This window comes from Acinonyx jubatus, chromosome B2, assembly GCF_027475565.1.
Source record: "Acinonyx jubatus isolate Ajub_Pintada_27869175 chromosome B2, VMU_Ajub_asm_v1.0, whole genome shotgun sequence".
NCBI classification, from domain to species: Eukaryota; Metazoa; Chordata; class Mammalia; order Carnivora; family Felidae; genus Acinonyx; species Acinonyx jubatus.
In genome coordinates this window covers 92,889,854-92,914,187 of record NC_069385.1, presented here as the reverse complement: position 1 = coordinate 92,914,187, position 24,334 = coordinate 92,889,854, and the positions used below count along the sequence as shown (strand labels likewise).

The following is a 24,334-nucleotide window of genomic DNA, read 5'->3' as shown; positions in this document are numbered from 1 at the left end:
AAATGAGATACTTAAAAAATACTTTTATGTCTAGGATCTTTAAAAAAGAACTTTCCTGCTACTATTTTTCTACGTTTGCTTCATTTATTCATTTGAAGTTATGGCAAAAATTATTTTAGATTGCAGTTGTCCATTACCAGCATTAACTGAAGTGAAAAAATAAATCAAAGCTATTTCTTAGCATGATTTCTACTCAAGACAGGTTACTTGATTCTGGTTTCCCAAAATAATATGCTAAGGCAGTGAGACAGGAATGCAAACACACTTGGTCTGAACTTGACTTATCCACAGATAACGATATTGCTTAGCAAAGCAAAAAAATTCTGAAATCTAGGTTGAAGTCACTGTTTTTTTTTTTTTAAGCCCTAATGTAAATGCATCTGCACACATTTCAATTGCAGTCACTTTCCCCACAAATCAGCTTTATCAGCTCCATTAGCAGTTGAAGCCGATAAAAATCCGAAGCTGGCTTCCTGCTGCTTAGTCTAAGTGTCAGAAATAATATATTCTGTGTTACAAATGTCCCAGAGGTATAACATGTCTGCTGCTTAACTGCTATAACTTATTCTTCAGGATAAACATCTGCCCTTATGCTCATTAAAAATTGTTTTTAAAAAATAGGAGATTGAGTAAAAACAAACTAATAAGTGAACAGTCTGATGGAGGCAAACTGCCAAGAACAGACTGATTCTGTATTCAGAACTCCCACTGACATCAGACTTAGCTTGGCTTTTATTCATATTATTTTCAATTAATCTATTTGTTTATTTGGTCTTTTACATCCTAATTGATAACCCTTGAGTAGTAAGACTAAACATTATCATAACTTTGGACAATATGACCCTGAATTATTCCTTGCTAGTTACGATGATTACTTTTTCTTTCTTCATCGAAGGATATAGTCTAGCATACATTCAAATTTTTTAGGTTAAATAAAAATATTTTTTCTTCAAAAATGTTTTATTATTCATTATACTAATTGGAGATACCATGGGATTTCTACAACTCCAGATTTGGTGATAGGTAACAGTGCTGCTTAGAAAAAGACGAACTAAACACTGTGGGCTTGGCCAGCTATGTTCTTCCTTATTTATCAAATTAGCAAGTATTTATTGAGCATCTCCTACGTGGTGGGTGGATGCAAAGATGAATAAAACATACACATTGCCCTTAAGGAGCTAACAGTTTAATGGAGAAGGTAGATGTAAACTAATAATCATGATCAGCACAATCATAAAGATATTCAGAAAACTCAAGACTGACCGACTGACTGACTTATTGGTTGACTGCCTGTACTATTCATATAGGTTCAAGAAGCCCTCGGGTACGGTTTGTCTCTTAGGACTTGGACAGTTTTAGAGATGAAGGGAGGGAGGGAAATGGAGGGAAACAGAAGGAGCAAGAACACAAGGAACAGCTTTACTCTTCATGTTTCTTATCACCTTAACCTTTATTTCAAGATCTTAACACTGAAGCATTCTTTTTGTTCTAAGTCTCTCCATGTTGCTAGAATTTTTAACTGGTGAGTCTCATGGCATCATTTAGTATTCAGGATTCTAGGTCAGGGCTGTCCAATAAAAATATAATCTGAGCCACATAGAAATTTAAAAATGTCCAGAATCTACATTATAAAAAATAAAAAGAAACTGGTGAAATTAATTTTAAGAATAGATTCTGTTTTAACTCAATATATCCAGAACATATCACTTCTAAATGTAGTCAATAGAGAAAAGTGGTTTATAAGATATTTTACATAAAAAAAAAATCTGTGTGTATTTTACATTTATACCACAGCTCGATTCAGATTAGCCACATTTCAAGTTCCCAGTAGCCGCATGAGGTTAGTAGTTATTGTGTCAGAGAACACAGTTCTAGACATTTAACTCTTTAGGGCTCCCCTTTATCTACTTAATCCTGTGTGTGTATAAGAATCTTGACAATTTATCAGACAGCTTTTCTCAGGCTGAACCAGGGAAAGTCATTTTTTTATATCCTCTCAAGGGAACCAGAAAGCAACTCTGTGGGAGTTACATAGATAGCTCTGTTGGTTTAGCTCTAAATTCTTGCAAAACTGGAGAGTTTTCATATTTCTTTCTCCAAACCATGAGATTGCTGCAGGGACTTGAATGAGAGGGAAGGAAGAAAACCGACATGTGAACCATTCATTTCATAGATATTTATATGTGAATATTTATATATATCTAAAATGCTCTATCTATCCATCTCTTTTCTAAGATGTACTTTTATTCAATAAAATTCACTCATTCAAGGTGTACAATTCAGTGGTTTTCAGTATATTCTCAGAGCTGTGCAACCATCATGACAGGTCTAACTTTAGAACATTTTCATTATCTCAACTAGTAAATCCATGCCAATTTAGTACTATCGATTCTCTCCCCATCCCCCAGTCCTAGCCAATCACTAACCTATTTTCTGTATAGATTTGCCAAATTTTGGCATTATGAATAATAATTCTTTGAACATTCATATGTATGTTTTTCTGTGAACATACATTTTCATTCTTTTGGATATAAGCCTCCTAGTAGAAACTGGTCTCCAAGGTAGCTGCACCATTTTACATTTCCCCCAGCAATGTGTGAGGGTTGTACTCTCTCTGCATCCTTGCCATCACTTGTTATTGTCTGTGTTTTTGATTTTAGCCATCCTAGTGAGTGTGAAGTGGTATCTCATTGTGATTTTGGTCACCATTTCCATAATGCCAATGATGTTTAACATTTTTCATGTGATTATTGTTCACTTTTTAATCTTCTTTGGAAATGTCTGTTCAAATTCTTTGCCCATTTTTAATTGGGTTATTCGTCTTTTTATTGCTGAATTATAACGGTTCTTTACATATTCTGCATACACATTTATTTTCAGATACATGATATTTACATATTTTTCTTCTATTCTATCGGTTACCTTTTCATACTCTTGATGGTGTCCTCTGAGGAACAAAAGTTTTCAATTTTCATGAAATGCAGTTTATTTTTTCTCTTGGTATTTTTGCTTTAGTAGTATGCATCATATTTTCAACACCTTTGTGAATAAAATTAGACATTGCCTCTGTTCACATGGAACTGATGGAAAAGAGTGGCAATTAACTAAGCAGTGACAGTAAAACAAGCAGGGCAGGGTTGAATGTGTTGTGGATTCACCCTGCAAGAACAATTAATATCAGCTCCTGGTGGTGAGAGCCAGAGAAGGTTTTAGAGGTAACGATTCAGAAACCAAAAGGTCAGGAAGTATTATTTAACAGTGAGAGGAAGAAATAATCCAGTCATGTTTACTGTTCATGGATGTAATTTTTAAAATACTTTGTGATGAAATTCTTAATTTCAGATACAAGGCAGTGTCACTTAATTTGTGTGTGTGTGTGTGTGTGTGTGTGTGTGTGTGTGTGTGTGTGTGTGTTTAGAGAGCACCCTGTAGATCTGCAGCCTATCTTAGGTCATCTTTCTGGAAGTCAGTTATTGGTCTGGCTGAGCACAGAAGTACTGGTTGATAGAGATTGCCAGTTGATAGAATGGTAGATAAAGTCATATAAGGACAAAGATCCATAATCAGCTTTCACTGTTGTTAAGTCCTTAATATTTAGTCAAACAACCTCTATATTCAGAAAAATACACTGTATTCAGGAATCTTTCTAAAGCTTTGCAGTTTCCTTCTGTCCATACCAAACAAGGTAAGAAATAACAATTTCACCTTCAGCTTTTGCTGTTACCCAACCCAATTCTTACCTTTCCTTTTGCATTCTGGAGTCTGTTTAGGTAAATGCATATCTTATCATAAACACTGGGCAAAACTGTAGGTAAAATGTTCTTAAAATTATCATTTGTACCAAATGTCAAACAGCAGGAATTGAAATTAAAACAGACATGAAAGAGGCAATAAAGGTAAAATCAATAAAGTTGATTTCACAAAAGGCTGAGTTACACAGCTTTTATGACGAGTCCAATTTTTAGAATAGACAGAACCCTGGGGATCTATTCTCCCATTGGTGTGCATGCCTCACTCTTATTTACTTTAATGAGCCTTATCAGTGGGAAACAAGGGAAAATAGATTCTCCAGCTCTCCTTTCTTATTGCTGGCTCCAAAGCCCTTAACAAAGCACACACCATGCATTAGTTTTGGGCACTATTCAGATAAGAGACACTTGGCAAAGAAAGTATTCAAAATTCTGTACAGCCTTCTTTGTGCATATTGTTCAGGAGATCCAGTTAGCAGAGAAACAGTTATTCTCTGTGTCTAGAGTGTCTTTATCCTAGGCTGTGCAGATTTAAGAAATACCTCAAGGCAATCTGTAATGCAGATGCCTTTGGCAACTAAGTGCAAATACAGATAAAATATTGTTATATAAATGATACTGATGATGAAAATTACCAGATAACATTTATAGGCTTCATGTCACCCTCCACAATCTGGTGTGTTATATAAAGCCATGAGGTTTTTTGATTCACTTGAGTGAGCAGTATTACCGAAATATTTTATAGTTGGTTGCTACATAAAAGGGAAATAGTATCCTAAAACCTAGGACAGTCTGTTAATATGAATGCATTGATTATAATTTTGAATATTATGTGGTGAGCCTATTTAATATGGTAATTCCTCTTGTTTCTTTGACCACTAGTTCAATTCAGTAGAGGAAAAATTGTATCTCTACCATGAATACAGATACTGTGTTAATTACTAAGACATGAAATAAACAGTATCCGGAATCTATTTCAGTGGCAATAGTGGGTAGGCAGCTAGGAAGTTCACCTACAGATCTGTTTTCAAGTCCAGAGAGGGGACTTATAGCATCAGTAAAGGCTTCAAAGAGATGACTGGAAGCCAAATCTTAAAGACTAAGGTAGAATTAGCCAGGTGGCAGGAAAGGTCTTCAAGGTCAGAGAACTCACCTCAGTTACTTTAAGTGCTGTGTATCATTTTTATCTAAAGAGTGTTTTTGGAAGAAAGAAGTAAAGCAAATTAATTCTCCTTATTGAATTATAGGGAAGCTTTCACATGTGAATGCTACAGACCAGTCCAGTCACTTTCACAAGAATTTATGAAGAACCTTCTGTGAGCTTACATCGGGCTTACATTCAAGGCTATTGGGTACATAGGACTCTAACTACACTGAATGTTATGTGGCTATTTTCTTTGAAGCTGTGTTCTGGGACCATTCCTCCAGTCCAAGAAGTCTAAGGGAAGAAAGGAGCATGGCAGGCCAGCAACCTTGGTTCCAACAGAAGGTGGCAAGGAGGCTCATGGTGATGGTGGGCATGTAGGGGGACAGGTGCGATGGGAGGCCTTAAAAGGGGTGGTGAACAGAAGTGGTGGGGAGAAGAGGGTGTGTGAGGGGGGCTCAGAAGTGGGGGAGGGGAAAAAGGGTAGCAGAGATTTTTTTTTTCTTGTATAGTCTGTGAGAATGTTTTATTATTATTATTAAAAAAGTTTTTTAATGTTTATTTATTTTTGAGAGAGAGGCAGAGCATGAGTAGGGGAGGGACAGAGAGAAAGGAAGACACAGAACCTGAAGCAGCTCTAGGCTCTGATCTGTCAGTCAGCACAGAGCTCAATGCAGGGCTCGAACACATGAACCCTGAGATCATGACCTGAGGTGAAGTTGGAAGTTTAACTAACTGAGTCATCCAGGCGCCCCTGTGAGGCTGGTTTAGTTCTAAGTCCATAGGATTAAAATATTTTGTTCCAGATCTTACTGTAAAAACCCCATGCATCCTTATTCAAACTGGATACACTATTTCTAGTCTCCTTTTACCTAAATCAAATTGTGATTTTATTTCCTATCTTCCTTGATGTTAAAATTCGGTCAAGAGAGTTTGGAAAGTAGGCATAAAACCTTATTAAACTGTGACATAGACTTAATCTAATCCATGGCCAAGCTCTCCTGGGAGGAATTTGTCGATGGTTTGACAGTTCACATCTCCAACTGGTCAGGACTCTGCATCCTGGGCTGGGTTCCCGAGGTGAGATAAATATGGCAAAGCCACGGTCAGTGCTGGCACTTGCCATCACCTTTTTCTCCACTTGCTTCCCACGTCCACTCTGTTTGCTCTACACTCACCCTGGGAGCTTGCAGACCTAACGCTCTGTTTGCCATAATTTCCTGTGTGCCGCAGCAGCACTGTCATCTTTATTTAGCGAGACTCTGCTGTATGGTTGGACTGCCACATTCCGATGAAACATGCAGTCAATTATCCACATGTTTGTAAATATATGGATGCTTGGCACTAAGTAAATTGGGTAAATAAACTTGTTTGTTTGCTGAATCCTCTGGCAAAACTGCACCTGTTTCATTCTTTGTTACCAATGACCTGAAGAAAAGTATATCAATCTGTATCTATATCTATCTATAGATCTTCCTATGTATTTATGGGTATTTGTGTGTGTGTGTGTGTGTGTGTGTGTGTGTGTGTGTGTGTAAAAGTCACTTCTAGTTTTTGTAACATACGAAATCACTGAAAATTTGGTTGGTAACATTCCAAAGCATTTCATTTTTTATAGAAAGCGCTTTTAGATAAGGGATGTACAGTGTATTGTCCTTCCCAGTACCTCACCCTCCAGGTCCATTCTTTTCTTCCTCCATCCCATTCTGTGTCCAGGACATGGACCTCTTCCTACTCTACCCCCTACTCTATTTCCTGCTGGGTGGCTTCTGATTGGGTTTTGTTAAGGGGAAGCACCAGCAAGGGACTGAAAGGTGGGAGGAAAGAAAAGTCAGGGTATTTCTTCCTTCCTGCTCTGGGACACACTTTCTGGGAGGTGTTGCACCATCCAGGACAACAGCTGCCACCTGGCAGTGTCTCCTTTACAGCCCAGCTCTCAGTGGGCTCCTGCAAACACTCTTTCCTTCCCCTTGTCCTGAGGAAGCACCAGCCTCCCTTCCTTAGATCTCCAGGTGCCTCCTGGAGGCCTCCACCTCAATTCTGGGTTCACTTAATGCTCCAACACTTCTGATAATAACATTCATTAGTGTCTTGAACCAGCTGAGTTGGATTTTCTTTTCTGCCAGGACTCTGACACAAGGGGGGTATTTTCCAAAAACATACTTCCTGAGTTTTTAAAGAAGAAACATGTGCCATGTATTTAACCACAGGAAATGTGTGATTTTACAGTTGGTGATGGCTGGGACAGGCCATGGGACTTGGTGTGATGAGCACTGGAAAAGGGAGTGAGTGAAAGGAACTCACTTTGTGACCTCAGGCAAGACTTTTGCCCAGTCCTGTGGGCTGTCTTTGTATGTGCAACTAGGCCTGATTACCTGCTGCATGTAAGCATCTCACTGGCTGATGTGAATGGCACTGAGACACCATGTGTGACAGCCCTTTAAAAACTATGAAGCGCGAAGGCATGAAGGATGATGTAGTACTTGTACAGCTGTTGTCACGTCATGCCGTCGATCTTCATTTTCTCCTTATCTCCTGTTGTATCCACTGCTTTTTATGATTTGGGGTCTTCATGTGACATTAATTAATGCTTAGATTCCTATTTTCATTTAAATTATTTGTGAATATCTTTCTAGTGTGATTTTGTGGTTGGATGACAGGGTTTGGAAATACCTGGTGGAAATTCCTGTTGGTTCTTGCTTCTGCTTACGTATTTATGTTTTGACTCTAGGACTCTGGGGCCTGGAACAAGCTGCCTGTGGCCTTTGGTGAATTTCATTTCCTTGTGGATGAAATCATAATAGTGACTGACACCTACCACGCCTTCCTCACAGGGGTAATGTAAAGAAATAATGAAAAAAATAGGAGCATTTTCTGAAATCAATAGGAAAAATATCATTACTTGGATATATCTTGGATTTCAGTTTTGGCCATAAAATATGAAGCACTGGAATGGGATTGGATGGTGTTTAGAGATCCATTCAAAAATCAAAATTAAAATTTCTTTGTTTCTCAGAATCTTTATAGGGCCTTAAAGCCAAATGAAGATTCGTGTCTCACACTTTAGCATTAATGCACATCTTCCACTGGCAACACAAGGAAGAGATAGGTTTAGTAAAGAGCAGAGAAAAAAAAACTAACCATGAATGAAAAACAGCCATGAGTCTGAGGATTATTGCCTTCCTACCATTATTTCCCTTCTCAAGTGGGTTTGTAGGGTTCATAAGATTTGTAAGTTACCTAATTTGGATGAACTTCTCTCTACTTGCTATATACATGGTATAAAGCAGTATTTTGGATCAATTAAATAGTAGTTTCTCATTTTAGAGTATCAAACAGTTGATGCTGTGGCTTGAACTGTGGTTCCCACACCCCCATTCATACATTGAAGCCCTAACCCCCCAAAGTAACTGTATATACAGATTACCTTAAGAGGTAGTTAAAGTTAAATGAAGTCATAACAGTGGGTCTGTAATCCAATAGTACTGTGGCATTACAAGAAGACAAGAGAAAGAAAGAACTCTCTCTGCATGCATACATTGAGGAAAAGCCATGTGAGCACATTGCAAGAATCTTAGTGTCTACAAGCCAAGGAGACTGCTCTCACCAGAACCTGACCATGCTGGCACCCTGATCTTGGACTTCCAGCCTCCAGAACTGTGGGCAAATAAATGTCTGCTGTTTAAGTCACCAAGTCTGTGGTGTTTTGCTATGGCAGCTGCAGCTGACTTATACACTTTGAGTTAGCTATAACTATCATAGATTATTAACAACTCTTGATGTTTTTCAGATTTAAGGAGAGAAGACAATTAGGCATGACCTAAAAGAAAAAAGGGGTATGTTTTAGTGAGTTTCAACAAAAATGTAATTTCTCATACTTGACTGTTAATTGTCCTTTCGTAAGAAGTATCATCACTGATTTGTACTCAGTGTGAAAACATCTGGTAAATTTTGTGAATGAGTAAAATTTTGAGACAGTGATTTGTAAAGTTAATTAGATGTAATTTTTCTATTAATCTAGCATGGGTCATTTTACAACACTGACTCTGACACCTAATCAGAAAACCAGGATGTATGGTGGAAGGCACTCTGGACTGGGCACTGGCTGACTTCATTTCTGTCTTGTCGTGTAGCTGATTTGTAACTTTGAACAAGTCATTTATCCCTCAGTGTCCTCATTCGTAAAAAGGAGCAGTATTCGAATGGTGTCTGGGATCCTTTTGAGCTCTGACACTTTATATATGTGTTTGCCAATGTGTTGTAAGTTTGCTGAACTTTAATTAATTAGTCTGAAAGATGCTGTATAGGCTGTTAGAGAATGCCGCTAAAACAGTGCTTATAAATCTAATGACAGGCAAATATATTCAGTATACTCTTAATTTGCCAGTGTGTTGTTTTCATTTCCACAGCATAGAAAATAAAATAATGTTTTCAAATAACAAGATAAACAAGATTCCTGCTGGTAAAATGTGAAAATCGGCACACTATATAAACCAAGATTCCTTTTAAATAGTATTTTATGCAAATAGGCCCATTTTTAAAACCTGCTACTGTAGCAAACCTACACTAGGTGGAAGCAAAGAGTAAGCGAACATGTTAAAAGGTTAGAAAGTGGTATTTCTGGTGGTAAAAGAATCCTACTTTTCTGGATAGTAAAGGTCCTTAAAATTATAGGTTACATTCGTTTCTAAAAGATGCTAATTAGAGAAGAAGACCTCAAATAACACTGCCTATTTCAATCCCTGAAATGATACCAAACGGGCCACTGTTTAAGCCTAATCTTTACCTTTCTTCTTAAAGACTCTGGCTGGTATAAGAAATTAAATATTGAGTCATTTATCTTAAATCCTGGGATCTGATTGATCAGTAAGCATAATACAATAACCAGCCAAATGGTGCTTGCTACTCATAGATCTCCTTCTTGAAAAGCTTACAGGTAAAGCGTACAGCATAAAATGATAAACTGAAAAAAATTTCTCTAAAGCATATATACAATTTTGAACTCAGTGATGGGAAATTTACCTTATTGTGTATAATTTTACATGTCACTTCTTTTAAAAATTATATTTCTTCTCCTTCTTCTGAAAATTAATTGGGTGTTATACTTTAGTTTCTAAAATGGGTAATGATGTGATGATTTCCATGTTTAGGTTTGCGGCAAGTCAAAACTCAGTTTATTACCATAGTTTTTATGCAAAGTGAATTGCTTAGAGCTCCTCTTGAAATGCACTGCATGGAGAAGGAAAAGCCTTTTTATTCTAGAAAAGTATTTTGAAGTTGTTTGTGTAGGCAGTAAATCACAAGCGATATATTCTGTGCAATGATAATTTCTACACGGTGTTTTAGATAAAATCCATTGTTTAGAGTACAAGATGGCACCATTGTTTGTGAAATACCTGGAGGTAAATGCAAGGTGTACTAACAATTACTTAACGGTAGTGAACCTGCAACTGAGAAAAAGACTGGTATTGACAGAACCCTTTTCTGGTTGCCATCAGTATAAGCAGCATTTAACCTTTGTAACCTTTGCCCTTAGGGGCAACCACTTAATCTCTGTGGGGGGTGCAGATTCCTGATCTGTAAAATGTGAAAGCAAGGTCAGATAATCAGCAAATTTCAGCAGTTACTAAGATCCTACTTATTTTACTAAAGCCAGTTACAATGAACAAACTAGAGCTCCAGAATTAGAATTTATGTTCTTAGCTTCGCTTGTTTCCCTATTTGGCCTTAATAGAAAAGTACAAATGGGAAATAAATGATATACGTGAAGAGGTTTGGGGTCATCTGTATATTCTTTTGGTTAATGCTGTCACTGATCACCTACACAACTGAGAAGTAAGTTTTTCTTCTGTCATCCAACACTGCCCAGCAATGTTGACAAAGGACGTAAGGGCATAAACCAAGATAGTTCATATGCATATTTGGATTCACAGCAGCATTAGATGCTTAGGGAATAAAAATTTAGGTGTTGTATATCTTTGGGCAACTTAATTTTGAGCCTCATATCTCATATCTATATAATGAAGATATCAATGACTTAAGAAAACAGTCCTGAGGATTAACAAAAGACACAAATGTTCACTAACACACACTGTGTTAAAGGGAGAATTTCTGGGAAGTGTTGTCAAATACCTCTGAAAAAAGAGTATGTTTCTAGGCAAAAATAGCAACTCTGCAATTTATTCATGTTCTCCAGGTCTAAATGTCATCACTCCTGTTCATCAGCAAGAACAAGAGAAATAGAAGAAAAAGATGTCATACTAAAGAAAATGAGTACAATTTTACCCATTCTAGGCAACACATAATTCTGAAAATTCTCACATGAAAATATAACCAATTAGACTAATTTTACTGGCTTGTATAAAATAGAAGCTGCAGTACCTTTCATTTGGTTTTCAATTACTTTCCTGTATTTCTAGTATCTCTGTCACACTCCTTTATCCACATGGATCATCCTATCAGCATGGGCTTGTCAACAGGTACATAATTCTTTCAAAGTTCCTCTTCACTGTCACCTTTTAAGATGTCTAGTTAAATTCTGTGGAAACTGGGAATTAATCTAGTCAATCATATCCTTAACTTTCAATCACTCCAGAAAAAAGTCACACAATGAAAGAATCCTTACTACATGCTATGACAAGCTATACAAAGGGAACAATTGGCCTTTTCTTCTTAAGACTATAATGGCTTAGCAGGAAAGGCCTTTAGCATTTTTATTTTCTTTGCAGTTGTTCCTCTCATAGCATATTGTATATAAAAGTTAAATATTAATATTACCTGGGACTTACTGCATTTAATGAACTCAGCATGTCTTATATGTAGTCAACAACACATCTAATGGTGGGTTACTCTTCCTCCATTATATGGAAGACAGAAGGTGAAGGCACGAGGAGAGTAAGTGGCTTGTAAATGATAATCAGTGAAAGAACTAGATTGAGAATGTGGGTCCATTTTGATAGTTAGCCTGGAAGCTAACACACAGCCTTTTGGGTCAGCATTGATGTCTATGGCATTAATAACTTCATAGTAATATCATGAATATCGTTGAATGTTTAATGGTACCTCTTGTAATGCTTCTGGAATCACTGAATACTTAAAACATAAGGAAGTTACTTATTGATGACATTGTTATCATGTTCAGATTGACAATGTTGATAATGACCTATATTTGGGTAGAATTGCACCTCATACTTTGTAATTCAGCTATTATATTAGTACTTAACTCAGTACTAAACAAAGATAAAATTTCAACAAACATTTGTGGATTTGTTCAAAAAGCTTTTAAAGTACATATTAGCTTACTTCATTTTACAACAGCTTTGTGAAAAAGACTGGGTGGGTAGCATTATACCAATTCTGCTGTGAAACAGATAAAAACTAATAAAATGGGTATGGGCTTTAGAGTCAAGTAATAGATTCTTAGCTTGATTTTGCTCTTATTAGCCATGTGAGCCTCAGTTTTTCTCAACAGAGAAAACAAAAAGTTATTGTTGGGAATGAGATGATGCATGTAATGCATCTAGTCCAAGGTTATTGATCAGGGTCCTGCACTTAAGGGACAGAAATATGATCTGAGCTCAGATCTCATGATTTTGGGTCATACACTTTTTGTATTAAGTCAGATTTCAGTAACAATCTACCAGTCGTTTTGTCATGAGCCATGCCCCAAGCACTGACAGACTTTGAAGATTTGTTATTACTTTGCCTTATGGAAGCTAAAAAGTCGTGACCATAAAACAATTAGTGATTCTGCTGATCTGGAAACAATGTCACTTGAACTGAGATGGATTTTACTTTTTCCCTCTTTTTTCCTATAGGCTGAGTGTGGTTGAGCTGAGTTTTCGGAGATGGCATTTCTTAGATATCACTTCAGTTCAATATTCCATGTTCCTTCTGTGGCCAGAAATAGCCAATAGCTCCTCAACTTTAATTCTTTCAGATTATCAGTGTGTCAAAATGGAAACCAGTTGCTGCAGAGTCTCTGGCACACAAGATGAATCAGTAGAAGCCAGAAGCAGAAGCTGTGCTTCTGGCTAGACAGGGGACACTTCAAACCACTAAATGAGTATAGGATGGCTGTGTTGGATGGTGTGGAGGTGATGGCAAAGAAACATTTTTTTTCTAGTCATGACTGTTCAGGTCATTTTCATGCAGGAACCTAAAAGAAAATAAATGAATTGTGGCAGTTACAGTAAACTGCCTGGACTTCTATACTTTCAATGCCCAGACTGGCTTCTCCATTCTAGACTGAAGTCTCATGCATTTTCCACTAATTTAAAAGTGTGGCATAATGAAAAAAGCACAGGTCTCAGATGAGCTGTGTGACTTTAGATAGGTCATTTTCTCAACTGCACAATGGTGATAATAAGAATACAGAGCCTGAGAAGACCGTGTTTACGTGTATGAAATGCTTTGAAAATTTAAAGTGTCAGATGATGTGGGGCAGCTGGGTGGCTCAGTCAGTTGGGCATCTGACTTCGGCTCAGGTCATGGTCTTATGGTTCATGGGTTCAAGCCCCGCATAGGGCTCTGTTGCTGACAGCTCAGAGCCTGGAGACTGCTTTGGATTCTGTGTCTCCCTCTCTATGTGCCCCTCCCCTGCTGGCGTTCTGTCTCTTTCTCTCTCAAAAATAAACATTAAAAAAATTTTTTTAAAGTGTCAGATGATGCTGGCTTGTAAAATAATTTTTATCACTAGCTGAAAGAGGAGGTTTATATTGACTTATTTGGTTAGGCATGCCATGCCTCTCCCTTAGTGCCAACTGCCTGCAAAATGAGTTTTATGCCCTTCTGGAAAAAAAGATGTGACACCCTCTGATTTTATTCTCCAAATTGTTCAGCATTACACTAGAAAATAAGCTCCATGAGGGCAGACATTTCTGTATGTTTGGTTCATGTGATGTGTCTGAAGTGCCTATGACCATACCAGGTACACGATCTGTGTTCAGTGACTGTCAAATGACTGAATGATTTAATGTAGGAAGGCACAAGGATCTACTGTGGCTTACCTTTCAACTGAGTGTGTGTGTGTGTGTGTGTGTGTGTGTGTGTGTGTGTGTGTGTGCAGGCAAACTGGGGAAGGCTTGGCATTAAGTGTATTTCTTCACATATATTCCATTTCACCTTAACCGGTAAACATTTCACCTTGTGATTTCTGATTTTGGGTCAGGTAGCATCTGCTTAAGAACACATTTCTTCCTGACATTCCAATTCAAGTCACAATTCAAATCCCACTAGTTCTGGACGCTCCTGGATCAACAAATTAGTTGCACTCAGCTTAATAATACCCTACCAAGCCCTGAAAGTCTTACAGAGATACACAATTACCAAAACCCACCTAGGAGGCCAGCACATTCAAGGAATCGCTAATAGGATTCAAGAGGGAGCGTTGACAATACAATCAGTCTTTAAATGAAGAATTTCTTATGTCAGAGCTAAATCCAGTCAGAGAAGCAGAGGGCAGTTTTATGATTTATACGAATTCACACATGCATCAGTGGTAATATAAGGCTGGTTGAAACGCTGAATGCCCAATGTCTATCGAGTCCTGAAAAGACATTGCTTGGATTTATCTAGGGAAGCAGAGTGGGTCAAATGGGAAACATGAGTTTGTCATCAATAATGTTTACTGATCTGTTATTTAAGGAATTTTAATGAAAATGAAGTCAGATGAAGTGAACTGCTTCTAATCTGATTTCACTCAGTCAAGCTAAGCCCTTCTCTACTAAACTAAAGCCCAGGGAATCTAACAAAAAACAAATAAGTAGTGATCAGTAGACTGTAGGAAAGCTGCAGTCTGCAGGCCTGTGTCAGCTGCTAATTTCATCGGAGCCCTTGATTCTCACATGCCTCAAGATTCAGAGCTGTTCTTTCCCCAAAAGGAAAAGCAACTGTTGGAGCTTTCTCTCTCTTTAAGTCAGAAAGTATGACATGTCAAGACTGGACTTGTCATCAAAAGGTATAAGTATCCTTTTAATCTCTTAGAATCATTTGTTTCTCCAGGTAAATAAACCCAACATTCTGTACAAATAAATTCAGGATAAGTTTAGCATGACTTGGAATCCTGAAACCACAGACTGTACTAGTACAGTGCTCTCTCAACTGCCTGGAAAGGAAGGGAATTCTGTCATCTACTATTACTATTAATTTTATTCCTCTGTTCAATATTTTATCAAAGTAACACGTGCATAGGGTAAGGAGTTAGTAGAATGGAAGGACTTCTAATGAAAGACAGCAGTTCCTCACCCATCCTTTCCTACTCTTACATTCACTTCCCAGATACAGCAGCTTTTTTCAGCTGTTTTTAGTTCTTCTGTCTTTCTCTCCCATTGTATGATTACAGCACTTCTTGGTTAATCAAATTCAGACATGATCTATAAATTCTCTGCTAGAAAAGAGTTTAGTTAATTTAAACCACCCTTTCACAATATTTGTGCCTCATATATGACTTACCCTATTAGTAATCTTTGTATCATCATATTATATGCCTAAATCCATGTTTCTTTACATAACTAATTTACTCAGTATTTCTTTGCCTTCCTTCTCAGATAGATGAAAATATTAGGACTCTGTTCCACTTGCTCTCCAGACTCCCAGAAATTCTACCTTTACTGTAAAAGTGTTAAGGTTGATGGGGTGCCTGGGTGGCTCAGTCAGTTGAGCGTTCAACTTCAGCCCAGGTCATGATCTCACGGTTCGTGGGTTCAAGCCTCGCATCTGGCTCTGTGCTGGCAGCTCGGAGCCTGGAGCCTGCTTTGGATTCTGTGTTTCCCCCTCTCTCTGCCCCTCCCCACTCACATTCTGTCTGTCTGCCTCTCTCTCTCTCTCAAAAATAAACAAACATAAAAAAAAGTATCAAGGTTGATTACATTTTCATTTTGTTTTGTAACCATGTTTCAGTTTTATGTTTTCCTGATAGGCAACTTCTAACAACTGGAAACCAATAAACACTCATTATATCACTATTATTGAAATGTGATCATTGCATAGATTTGTAATATGCTAGGATTATAGTTCTTTCTATGGAGGTCCAGCTTCACATGTCTTCAAACTAACATCTCAGACATATCTTCATGATCCAAAACCAACAAACAGATAGCTTTCTAAATAATTGTTTTTGTATCTGATTGTCAAAGTGTTATTCATTTTACATATAAAAATGTAAAGAAGAAAAGCCTAAAGAAAAATAAAAACAAATCCACTCCATAAAGGTAAATGAAACTAAAAAATAAGATGAGTTATTTCTAAATTTGACTTTTTTCTCCACTGAAATGGCAGATGGATGAATCAGACTGATCACTCCAATACTGTTTCAGGGCTTGGCAGGGGAGAGGTGGGTATTCTAGTTACTAAAGGCACACTTAAAGAGGCTACTTTCCCAAACCCTACAACCTACTCCTTTATTCTATTCCACACTTCATTGGGAACATAAAGACTATCTGAGCTCCTAAACACCTTTGATCATCATCATATCAACATTTCCTTTTGTCTTAATATAATTTCATCCCCTTTCTTGCTGTGCCTTGTTGGGTGTTATCAAGGTATTCCCCTAAGTGATTATATTTAATGAATTAAAGGTCATGCTTTTAGTCACTTACCCGAGGTAACAGGCACAACTGGGTCACCCAAGATTAGCCTCCTTCTGGAGGAATCTCTGCCACTGTGAATCTGGTACTCTTCATCCTTCTTTAAAGAGGAATCTGCTTCACCAAATGGCTTCCTGATCTCTAATCACTGTACCACCCAGGTTTCTTTGGTGTCCACCCTACCAAGCCCACTTCCTTGAGGATCACAAATTCTTAAGACACAGTGTAACATCTCTTTCCATTTCTAGTCTTCTTTCACTGCTCTGTAGTATCCATCGTTGCTGCCTATAGCTTCTTTCTCATGTTCCTTTCCCTTTGTTTCTGACTTTTCGTTCTTCTAGGTCTCTTATTGTCTTTTTTTTAAAGTTTATTTATTTTTAAGAGACAGAGCACAAGTGGATGAGGGGCAGAGAGAGAGACGGAGACACAGAATCTGAAGCAGGTTCCAGGCTCTGAGCTGTCAGCACAGAGCCTGAGGACATGGGGCTCGAACTCAAATTGACCCCAAGTCTATGAATTAGTCCTGACCATTGTTAACAATTGCCCTTGTTTCTGCATATCCCCATTTGGATGTTTATTTGACTCTGAGGACAATGTGGCCCAAACTGAACTCATCCTCTTCCCTCTTCTTTCTGTAATTATTTCAGCATTTTAGTTACCTGGTTCAAAATCCAGTAACTGTTCTTTGCCCCTTCCCTTGGCTCCCTGCCTTCTGTGAATTTTTCAGTCCTGTTCCTTCTATCTCATAACACCTGATGTTCTTTCTTTTCCTGTCTATGTCCACTGTTCCTTTGCTTTCTCTCTTCTGATTCTAGAAAAAGATGCTAGTGTAAACAGTAGAATGCTATACATGAAGGCTTGAGAGAGAGACAAAGTTTATCATCCTGTGATATAATGAGCAGTCCTATCTTAATCATTTTATTAACCACCTACCTGTTTCACACCCTTTCCTTACTCAAAAATATGCATTTCCCTGCTACCTAATTAAAAAAATCCAACCTCCTAGATTAGTATTTATGTCCATATTTAAATCTTGGATTCTACTACATGTGTAACAGAAAATTTTTCAGTAGCTTTCTGCCTTTCCCCTCCCAACTCCTCACCTGGAATGGAAGCTGTCTGAAGCAGGAATTTATCTGCCTTGTGCACTGCTGTTTTTTTCTGTGTTTAGTACAGAGCCTGATAACACCGTATGCTCTCAGTATTTGTTGAGGAGTTAGATAGTATTCTCTGGACACCTGGCTGGCTCAGTCAGTTTAGCATCCGACTTCTGCTCAGGTCATGATCTCATAGTCCATGAGTTTGAGCTTCGCGTTGGGCTCTGTGCTGACAGCTCAGAGCCTGGAGCCTGCTTCATATTCTGTGTCTCCCTCTCTCTCTGCCCCTCCCCTGCTCATGCTCTGTCTCTTTCTCTCTCTCTCAAAATATGTAAACATCAAAAAAATTTTAAAAAGTGGATAGTATTCTCACCTTATGCTTTCTGACCTCCATGCCCTTTTATTATTTATTTATTTATTTATTTTATTTTTTATTATGGAGAGAGAGAGAGAGAGAGAGAAAGAGAAAGAGAGAGAGAGAGAGAGAGAGAGAGAGAGAGAGAGAGAGAGAGAACACATGAGTGGGGGAGAGGGGCAGTGGGAGAGAGGAAGCGGGCGAGGGAGAATCTTAAGCAGGCTCCATGTTTGGCCCAGAGCTCAATATGGGGCTTGATCCATAACCGTGGGATAGTGACCTGAGCTGAAATCAAGAGTTGGACATGCAACCAAAGGAGCCACCCAGGCCCCCCTCCATGCTTTTTTAGACAGAACTTCCATTTATTGAATGCTTACTGTTATGGACTATATTATGCTCCCCCACAATTCATATGTTGAAGTCCTAACCCCCAGCACCTCAGAATGTTATACTGTATTTGGAGACAGGGCTTTTAAAAGGGTGGTTAAGTTAAACTGGGTTGTTAGGGTGGACCTTAATCCAATCTGACTGGTGTCCTTGTGGAGATATGGACACACACATAAAAGGAGAAACTAGGGATCTTTGTGCATAAAGGAAAAAGGGCATGTGAAGATATAATGGGAAGGCCAACCTCTGACAACCAAGGAGAGAGGCCTTAGGAGAAATTAAACTTGCAGATCCTCGATCTTGAATTTCTAGCCTCTAGAACTGTGAGAAAGTCAATTCCATCTGTTTAAGCCACTCAGCCTATGGTATTTTGTTACGGCAGTCCTTACAAACTAATGCATGCACTCTTGCCAAATACTCTGTAAAACCTTTTATGTATAATGCTAATAAGAGTACTATAATATAGATACTTGTATGATTTCCATTTTACAAATTAAAAAAAAATGAAAGCATTGAGACATTAATTAATTTCCATATGGTTACACAGGGAAAGTTTGGAATGCAAGCAATTTGACTCGTGCTGTTCCCTCTTCTTGGATCACCCTTTCTCTCATTTCTAAACACTCAAACTCTATCTGTAAAGCCAAAGGAAATGTCCTTTCACTGAATTTCTGTACTCTGGCTCTGAATCTGCATTCTAATAATGATTCTTTTGCCTTATTTTCAGTTTCAGTCTTATTGTAAGTGCCTGCTAGGAACCTGCCTAGCTCTCCAGGACTGGGGCTCTGCATTATTCATCAGAGGCCTCTGACATTAAACCTGGAGTCCTTCTGGGACGACAGTCTGTCTACATACCTGGGGCCTGGCTACTGGCTGACAGGTGCCCCTGGTGATAAACACACACCAGTTGATGTGGGCTTATGAATTCACTTGTTTCAGAATTCCATGTTGCTATTCTGTCAGATGCACAGGAATCCCTGCTAGCCTGGTATTGATTACATTCCCGGATCACCATTGTTTTTATATTATACTATAGCTTTGATATATAGTGTTCTACCCTTTATATGTATTTTTCCCCAGAGTCAGAAGCTGAGTCTCTCCTAAAGCCCCAGGCTTATCAAAATAGTTCTGCTTCCATGTTTCTGCTTATCTTAGGCATAGCTATCATTAAGCAGGCAATATCCAGGCATGACCTGTGATAGACAGTTCTTAGATTATGGTCAATGATCCACTCATTCATTCATGCATGTGTTCATTTGTTCTTTCATTCAACCACCTGACTGAGAGAACTATTCATATATTTCAGTCATAATACCAGGTGGTAGGTTCAAGGTCAGTTTCTTTGATTTGATACTAAAAACAACTACAAGCTTTTGATGCTATTAGCAGCTTATAAAACATCTTCCCCAAAGTAACCAACAATAAAATGTAATTTGAAGACATGTTACTGATGAGATTCAGGTGTCTTCCCTACGTGTCAGCAGGAACCAATCTAAAATGAAATCAATGGAAAACAAGCTGCAAACAGGGAAATTGTAACATGTCATGAGGATATGTTTAATGAAGGAAAGCGATGGTATAATGATAAGGGACAACTGAAATTTCTGAGGATCTGGAAGGAATATTGAAAAAGAAACGCTGTTGAAAAGGTTTGGATTAGTGCTACTACAGGTACAGCCTGAGAGACAGAAACTCCATCCAGTTCTAGTGTTAATAAAGGATGGCATTTTAATAGAATAATTAGTAGAGTTTAGCAAACATTTTTGAGCAACCACTATATGCCAGATAATTGTAGGAATACAAAAGACAATCATATATGGTCCTTGTCCTCAAGAAGTGAGGAAAACAGACACATAAAACCCTAACCCTCCTGGGGGTAGGAATGGAGTTAGTGTAGTTGTTGCTACCATCAAGGGCACTATTACTGGAAGTGACATCAGACGCTGTCAAGACCGATATTTCCTATCTTCCCTTTGTAATGGAACAAACACTTGGCACAATTCTCAGAATTCTGCCTTAGTTGGAAAACAAAAAAGTAGGCAACAGAGACCAATCTATTTTGATGAGTGAGGGGAACTATGCTGGATATTTTCTATTTTCCTCTCCTAACCTATTCCATCTTTGTCCACCTTTCTCTCTGCCACAAAAGGCTGACCTGTGTGAAATATGTTAATCAAGTTTCCTTGACCTTGGGCCAATAGGGACATGTCTCCAGGGAGATCAAAACAAAGGGAAAAATGAAGTCCTAGTATTGTTCCCTGACTCCTTTTTGCTGTGTCAGGCTAAACTGGTTCTATCCCTCAACTGAAGTTTCCCTTTTTCTTTTTACCACCCCCCCCCCTTTCCTTTCAGATCCAAATGGCTTCATCCCTGCCTCTATTTGGCCTTGGAGTGGTAACAACTCTGTTATTAGTAGCCTTGGGTTCTTAACATTCTTTATGCTTCCCCTATACTCTGGTCACATTTTTGTAAATAGTTCCTTTATTAAACCTGCATTGAATTATCCCAGTTTGAGAGTGCATTCTTCTTGAAACTCACTTGATTTAGGCAGCAATCAAAAAGACTGAGGAGGGGCAGGATAGGGCAAAACCCTGAACCTGTTGATTGGACAATGTGGAGACTATAGTCTAGAAAGATAAGCAGTTCTATGACTCAAGCATTGTGCACGTCCCCAGGGTTTGCTCCTGGATGCTATATTTGAGAGCTGTTTGGAAGCTTGGAAAATTAATCAATCTGAAAACTAGCAATGCCACTGTTTTTATTTTATTTTATTTTATTTTATTTTATTTTATTTTATTTTATTTTATTTTGAGACAGAACAGGGCAGAGGAGCAGAGGGAAGGAGGGAGGGAGGGAGGGAGGGGGAGAGAGAGGGGGAGAGAGAGAGAGAGAGAGAGAGAGAGAGAGAGAGAGAGAGAGAGAATATTGAGCAGGCTCCACGCCCAGCATGGAGCCTGACTTGAGGCTCCATCCCATGACCCTGGGACCATGACCCGAGCTGAAATCAACAGTTGGACACTCAATCAACTGAGCCACCCAGGTGCCCCAATACCAGTGTTTTAAGTGCCTGGCACTGCAACTTAATTCCAAACCCCACCACACAAGAGGTATCAGCATTCTGGCTCTTTCAAAGGCCATGGGGTACCTTAAGCCTTTGAACTGCTGCACATGGCACCAGCTGTCAGAAAACAGATAGAAGCAGAAGTAAAACAGGGTCTCAGTGTAGATGGAATAATAACCTTACCACACTAAAACAGAAATGTATTCCTGGTGTTAAGAAAACAGGGCTCTGTAAAATTATTACTAAGTGCCAGATGGGACCAAATGGTTTTAACATTTAAAGACAACATTGATCAACCTGGTCAACCATTCAGGCAGCCCTGTTGTCCACGTGCAAACCAAAATTATTTTCTTAAACACATTTTCTAAGATGGCTTAAACCTGAGAGAAATACTGAAATATAGTTTAATCCTCTTGGTTTAAAAAGTAAATGTAAATGATCGTTAAGTGGTTGCAACATAAACTACTGACTTTGTTTCCCTTAATTTCTCTCCAATACATCAGGTATGACTTATCTGATCTAATCCACACCATTTGGGAATCAACAGACATGTACCCAGGAGTCCTGAGTTGGGTGAGCACATATTTTACAAAGAGCAGACAGTTCTGGCCCTTGTTTTATCAAAGGTCGGGAGCACAAAAGTGAACTAAATAACAGAAATCAAAAGGCAAACATTGACACCGGATGCTCACAAGACTTAGCAAGAAATACATTCTTAAAAGTCATTAAACAATTTTGAAAAGAAATTCAAGCTGCGGGGACTGAGCTCTGAGATCAGAACAATAAGCTCCGTGAATTGGAACAGAGGCTTTCTGAAAGAAATGTCTCCAGTTTTGAAGAATACTTTTCCCAGACAAGCTTCTTTGTGAGGGGATTTTTTTTTTTTAACAAACATGCCTATTTTTGACTCAGCTCAGAAATGAAATATTTCAAAAGCCCTTTCAAGCTCAACATCTCTAAAATTACTCCCTCAGAGTTACACTTTAAGGGGTAGTAGAGTAGTGAGATTAAGAGGAATACCAAGGTTGTAAAATTTTCACAGGCGTGACAAAGACACACAAAAAACCTTACTACTGCCATTAATGTTTTTAGTGTTTTAGGCAACACAAAAAAGTACCATGTGGAAAAATGGCAATATTGCAGGGGTGGAATAAAGCATTTCAAAGTTCAGTTTTGACCAAAGAGAGGATAAGACAAGATTACCTTTCCTAGGTTTATGAGTTTCGAAAGGGGAATTTTTACGAGAAATATTTTTATAAGTTTTGTTTGTTTGGAAATAATATCTATCACAGTTTTCTGTAATTAATGACAATGAATGTCAACATTATCTCCAAATAAAAATGTTTTCTGGGGAAATGAAATCAAACTCAGAATTAATTTACTTAGGTAGCCACTAATGGTCTTATCTGTACATTCCATTGAGACTTAATTAATCTAATCATAGCTGTGGTTGGTTTGATTTTCATCATGTACAAAAATACTAAGGGAAGTAGTTTTACATCAATGAATCAGAATCAGAGAAAATTTTGTCCAGCTTCATTCTGCATAGAAATCCTAAGACATTTGTGAAGTTATATATTCATGTGTATCTATAAAAGTGAACATTATAAATATTAATTAGAGCCAGTTATTTTTTTCTTGATAAGAAGACATACATATGCAAGCAAATTATTTTATTTTGAACAATTCAATTTTAAAGTTCAAACTGAATTAAAACTATGAATTAGACCATTTTGTTTTAAAGAACTAGATTTAAAGTGGTTTGAGCTTGTACTGGTCCTATTTTAAAAGGAAGGGTGTTTCTCCCTGCTAATTCTCAGGGCTCATTGTTTTTTTTTCCTCTGGAGCATTTTGTGTTCTTCAGATCGTGACCTAACCAAATCACTATTCTGTCCGTAGATGTGTTGTTTTGCCTTCCTGTTTCCCTTCCTTTATGTGAGGTACCAACTCAGGTTAGCCAATTAGATCTACCTAGCCATAATAATATTTTGATAAGAGGTTTCCCTAACATTTGAAAAGTGAATGCAGGAAGACAGGTTTTTCTTTGTCCTGGACCACAAGCTGTGAAGAACATCTAGCTGGAATGCCAACAGCCTCCTTTCCTAGCTGCCTGAACAAAAAAGCTGCAGAGTGAAGCCAGAGAGAAAAGCAGAATAAAGACAGAGAGGGATGTAGAGCCAGGACCTGCCTGAAGCCTTAGGATTTTCTAATAAGAGACAATGACTCCCTTTTTGTTTTAAGCTAGTTTGTGTTGGGTTTCTGTCCCTTGCAGCCAAAATAATTCTGGCTAATCTGACAAATAAGCAATAGAAAAAGCTGGAAGGGAAATAATTTACAGCAAATTATGACAATGTTTCTTGTTCTTACCCACATATGGCAAAAATGGTCACCATTTTTGCTCACATATATAGTGCTCACATAAAAAGTGCTCACATATATAGTGAGAGAGAAAAATAAAAATTCTTACTTTAATGTATCTTGAACATAGAGACTGTTAGTACGTTTCACAAAATATGTTAATAGATGACATGCTTTAGTCTGCTGGTTAATTTATAAAGATACTTTAAAGACTACATTTACATATCAAAAGCATAATCATCTTAGTAAAAAATATATTGTTAATGACTCATATTTTGGTTATATGAAAGCAAATTCACTATTTTGACCAAATTATTTAATGACACTTAGTATGATATGTCCATGTATGTAGGCAGTTTTAGGTAAAGATGAGAAGTTTAAGGAAGTTAATGGCAAAAGATACAGAGTAATCCATCTGACTTTAAACCATGCTGTAGCCCCTCATTATCTACACACACAAACACATGGAAATACACTTAATTATTATATTTTACAAAGAAATATAATTACTGGGTTAAGTTCAATGATATACAGAAATTTGGACATAATTATACATCCTTTCTTAGAAATCCTTGGATCTTGCCTGTGTCTTCACACC

General features: G+C 37.9%; 1 protein-coding gene across 1 annotated transcript in view; it reads right to left on the bottom strand.

Moving 5' to 3' along the window:
* Window positions 1-24,334, bottom strand: part of EYS (eyes shut homolog) — a 1,591,614-nt gene that overhangs the window by 162,482 nt on the left and 1,404,798 nt on the right. The gene's annotated exons all lie outside the window — the stretch shown is intronic.